This window comes from Anopheles darlingi, chromosome 3 (assembly GCF_943734745.1).
Source record: "Anopheles darlingi chromosome 3, idAnoDarlMG_H_01, whole genome shotgun sequence".
Taxonomy (NCBI): Eukaryota; Metazoa; Arthropoda; class Insecta; order Diptera; family Culicidae; genus Anopheles; species Anopheles darlingi.
This window is the reverse complement of record NC_064875.1, coordinates 49,034,542-49,039,541: the sequence shown is the minus strand read 5'-3', so window position 1 is coordinate 49,039,541 and position 5,000 is coordinate 49,034,542. Positions and strand designations below refer to the sequence as shown.

Below are 5,000 nucleotides of genomic sequence, written 5' to 3'. Positions count from 1 at the left end.
GCCCTTTGCCGAAGAAAAACAAATGTGCAAGAGCACGTCTGTGCGTGTGTGTCGGTGTGGCCGACACACACACAAAAAAAAACCGGTGGAGGAAAAGAAGGAAACGAGCAAATCTGAGTTTCGGTTCAAGGAGGCAAAGTTCCTCCCGGCCGGCCCTGGTCCCCGGGACTGCCAATCTTCGGAAGAGAACGGATGCTTGTAAAGCGAAAAATTGATATTGCCTTCCTCTCGACACATCACGTGCAGAGGCGTGCTAGTGTGTGTGTGTGTGTGTGTGTGTGTGTGTGTGTGAGGTTGTGAAAAGTTTTTTCCTCCAACGAACGATGTGTGTGTGTGTGTGTGTGTGTGTGTGTGCCTCTAGCACCGCACAGGCTGTTCAGTTCTTCTTAAAGCTGGTCTCCGAGTTCCGATTACGTCAGGCCATCGTCGTCGTCGTCGAGGGCGTAGGGAAATCGATTTTAGGCTTTCTGGGCGGCTCTCTGGTACCAGCTGAGTGTGTGTGTGTGTGTGTGTGTGTGCGTGTGTGACTAAGTGGGAGGTGCCCAACTTCATATCCTCCCTCGCCATATTTTTCCTCCCGGCACAACAGATATGACAACAGCTGAGTGTGTGCGGCAAGGAAAGGACTCACTAGCAGGCATCGCTGTTGTCGCTGTCGTGGCCAAAGAACAACAGCAACGACAACAACAACGACAACGAGGGCAAAATGTATTTCCTTCTGGGTTCCGTTTTTCCGGTACACGCCCAGGATATCGTTGTGTAAATGGTCACCAACTACTACTACTACTACTACTAGCACTAACTGATTAGACAAGACGCTCCCGGAGGGGGAGACGTGACGGTGTGTTGTAGTGTTGTACTGCATAGCACGACGACTGTTTGCGTTGTGTTCGCGTTGCAGCCAAAAGCAAATGAAATCCTTCGCGTGGCACGACCACGACCACCACCGAAAAAGGGGACATTTTTCTGCGACGAGGACCTCAAAGGCCTCAAGGATGGGCGATCGTTACAAGCAGCCGTTGTATGTATCGCATTCGTCAAAGGACGAATCGGACATGCGACTTGCTGGCCACTGGACCACTGGGCCTCGAACAAAGTCTCGACACAGTTTTTTTTTTCGGGAGGTTTTTGTTGTGGTTCGTAGGACTTTTTTCATTCTGTTCGCTTTTTTTTTGTTTTCCCAGTGGCGCTTCCAGCCCCCGGTTCCACCTTCCATGTTTTTGGAAGGACCTTCGCTTTCTCACCTTCACCGCGCGGGTGTCTTCCCGCAAAGGGGGGGAGGTCATGTTTGGTCAAACCAGAACACTGAACTGAACCACCAACCAACCAACCAACCAACACTAGAAAGGGGATTGCGGGAGAGTTGTTTCCGGATGCTCCAGCTGCTCCAGCAATTCGTTCGTTTCGTTTTAGGGTGTTTCCCGGTGTGTGTGTGTGTGTGTGTGTGTGTGTGTGTGTGTGTGTGTGTGTGTTTACGTGGGTGGCCGATCGCCGGGCGGGAATGGTTTGTTTGTTTAGTCCAGTTTCCGTCTTCTTCCTTCCTTCCTTCCTGCTTTCTGCTGCCTTCCCTGCTTTTGCTAGCCTTTTCCCTCCCCCTTACTAGTGTGTCCTGCACCCCTCCCCTCGGCCGAGGACGCTTTGAATTATGGGCAATGGGTGCCGCTGGAGTGACTTCCTCTTCCTCGGAATTCTTGTGCTCTGCGCCACTTCTCCGGCGCCGGCCACAAGCCGGTCTGGTCTGGTCGGGGTGTATCAATCGAGAAAAAGGTTGTTGCAGTGGACAGAGGGAGGACCGCTGCTGCTAGCGACACTCTCTGTCCTGGCACAGCATAGTGCCGGGCAGCATAATTTATTCCCTTTTACATTCAGCCCCCCCTCCTATCGCCTGTCATTTGAGATCCTGAACGGGGAACTGAGAAACGGGTGGTGGTGATGAGGAGGTGTTTTTGGAAAAACAAAAACACCACGGATCACTTGCGAGCGAAAACAAACCCGAAACCCTCGGATTGGCCTTGAAGTTGGCAAACCATTCCAACGGCCAGACACACACACAGAGAGCGAGACAGAGACAGTCAGACAGGAGGCGAAACCCAAAAATCAATCGCCCCAAAAAGCGCGTCTTCCAGCACGTCGTTGGACTGCTGGTACTGGCCAATGATTGGTCGATCCGGTTCGTGGCATTCGGTTTCGTTCGCCTTTTTTTTTCTTATTTTTGCCCTGGAGGACCAAGACCTGGACCTGGTTTTTGTGTGTGTCCAAAGAGGTCGACCCAAAGTTATGACTCATCGAGACGACGACGTCGACGTCGACGGCGCTTCTGCACTCTGTTCACTGTCCGAAGAAGAGGACGCCAACGGGGAGCTGACCCCGGGAGCGCTTCTGTGGTGAATTGCTAGATCACTCGCCCGCACTCGCACTCGCACCCGCAGCAGCTATCAGTGTGTTGGACACACTCTTAAGTAGGGAGAAAATGGAAAGAAGTAGTTGCGGGATTATGAGGGTTTTAGCGTCGTCCTTGCGGTTCCATTCCGGTAGCGGGTCAGGTCCCGGGGGCGGTTGACATCAGCACCACCACCACCACCGCCACCACCACCACGGAAGTGCCGGTAGGGGCTCGGGAATATAAAGAAATATTTTTTACGAGCTGCACGCCCATAAAGTTTCGTAAGATTGTTTTTTTCTTCTTTGCACCCCCTCTCCCCCTGTTAGGGGGATGATTTTCGGTGGAAATCGAAATCAGAATATCCGAACGGAACGGAAGGCCTTCCGCACGCGGTCGATGTGTCACCGAATCTCTGGTGGCGGTCACTTGGAAGAAACCGGAAACGCAACCCCTAAGAGGGGTGTGCCGGTGTGTCGGTGTGTTTGTCCTTCTTTTAAGCTGGTAGTCTTCACTCTTAAAGCTTCCTTCGGCCAGCAGCTGGGACTCGACTCGTGCCAGCGTTCCTGAATCCAAGGTTTTAAAGTCACCGACCATCCACCTTGTTCGGGGTGAGTTCCGTTTTTTTTGCTTTTGGTCCGAGGGATGTAAAAAGCGGAAGACGAACGAAATAAAAAAACTCTTCGCCTGGTGGACCACCTGGGCCGGACGAATGACAACAAATATTTCACGCAAACACGCATCCCTTCCCGACTCCCCAGGGGTGAGTGGTGAATGGTACCGGAAAGGACCAGAAAGGATGGAGACGCAGGGTGGAAAATGGTTTTTCCTCGGCTCTTGGCTCACGGCTCCACGTTACGACTTTTTGAAAATATTTCAAAGTAAATGGTTGGCGGCATCCCGTGCACCTTCCGGTTCATTGGGGATTGCCAGCCAGCCAGCCAGCCAGCCAGCCTGTTACCACGGAGTCCGTGAATGCAGTCCCGGGGGGGGGTTTCGGAAGGAAATGTCACCGTCACTCGAGCGGGGACGGTGACGATGCTGGCGACGAGCGCTCTCGTGGCTCACCATCACCACCATCACAGCCAGGGCGTACCACGTGGTCGGTTGACGTCACGATGGACGACCCTCTCGCCCTCGCGCTCTTATCGAATATCGGGCCGGAAAAGGAAGGAAAAGGAAAACGGATGTGCTGGCGTCCCTTTTGCTTCTCCCTCTCTTCCTTCTAGTGTTCGTTCGTACGCCTGGCAGGCTGTCGACTGTCGGACTCACGGTTTGCATCTTGGACCGGGGTTTTCGAAGGCCAAACAGTAGCGCGAAAGCAGAGGGCGAAAAAAAAAAAAGATATAGCGTAGATTCATGCTCGAGACTCGACTATTCAAGCATTCCAAGGAGCATTGGAGCGGTGCACGTACACACACACACACACACACAAAAGCAGTGGCCGAAGCAGATGAGCGATAAGATTGGTTTGGATTGCGCCCGCCCCGGCCGCGAATGACACGGGCAGTGAATGTGAAAACAAGATAAATGTTTTCCCGGACCGTCACCACCACGGCCACCATCATCAACATCGTCAGCATCATCATCATCATCGTGAGCACATCATCACCTGGGAGTTGGATTTTTCGTTGGTCTCGTTGGTGCTTTAAGTTGGTGGCCAACATTCCACCATCAACGAGGGGAAACAAGAGAAAATCATTTTCCGAATCGAATATTAACTTCTTCAACTTCATTCGCAGCTCATTTACAGTTGGAGGCACTGCGCTCCAGCAACATTACGTGCACACACACACACACCCGCAAAATACGCGCAAGAATAGGCTAGCGAATTGGGGGGATGGGAAAGAAGGAGAGAAGTTTGAAATGTTTGAAAAGAAAAACTTACAATGACTTTTTTCGTTAGGAAGTAGTTCACTGGCGCCGGTATTTCCTTAATTGTGGACGGGAAAATTTTGAGGCCGTATGCGTGGTAGCGTGCACTTTCCTCGAATCGAAATCTAGCTGGTGTGAAACTAGTGGGTGGCTAGGCTCCTTGCTGGCTGGTTGTTCTGCGGGCGGTCTGCTGCAGCGTTTTCGACTGGCAGCCGGCTGTTTCTGTTCTGAGAGGGTGTCGGTGCGGCCTGGGGGGTGGGGACGCTTTTTTTGTACTTCTTCTTTTTCTTTTTCTTCGTCGTCTTCGAGCTGACGGCTTCTTCGCGACAACGATGCCACCGGGGAGGCTGCTTACGCCAACAAACCAATTTTCTCTCCTTTTTCTCTCTCTCTCTAGACACCCACTACTCCGCTAACTGCTGCCTGGCCACAGAGACTACGACACCGGCGACGACGACAACGACACACTTTTTACCGTCCAACTCGCTTCACGGAACGATTGGAACTCGCGACTACTCTGCTTCCTTTCGGTACGCTTGAGAAAACTACGCGCGCGCGTTATTAACTTCACTCTTCGGACTTTGCTCTGACTGACTGACTGACAGACTGACGGCAGACTTGATGCACTTGATTTGGCTTTTTCCTACTACGTTTTCCTCAATTACACACAGACACACACGCGCGCACAGAGCTCCGCACAACCAACTGTATAAACTTTAAACAACTTTAACTTTCGCTTGCTTGC

At 52.1% G+C, this 5,000-nt stretch overlaps 1 protein-coding gene across 10 annotated transcripts in view; it reads right to left on the bottom strand.

Moving 5' to 3' along the window:
* LOC125956569 (RNA-binding protein Musashi homolog Rbp6) overlaps positions 1 to 5,000 on the bottom strand; it is a 591,325-nt gene that overhangs the window by 275,330 nt on the left and 310,995 nt on the right. For 3 of the 10 annotated variants that reach the window (XM_049688591.1, XM_049688592.1, XM_049688593.1), the window contains one exon: positions 4,269 to 5,000. This exon is cut by the window's right edge. The exons of the other annotated variants lie outside the window; for them this stretch is intronic. The gene's annotated coding sequence lies outside the window, so the exon portion shown is untranslated. The remainder of the gene's footprint in view (positions 1 to 4,268) is intronic. 10 annotated transcript variants of the gene reach the window in all.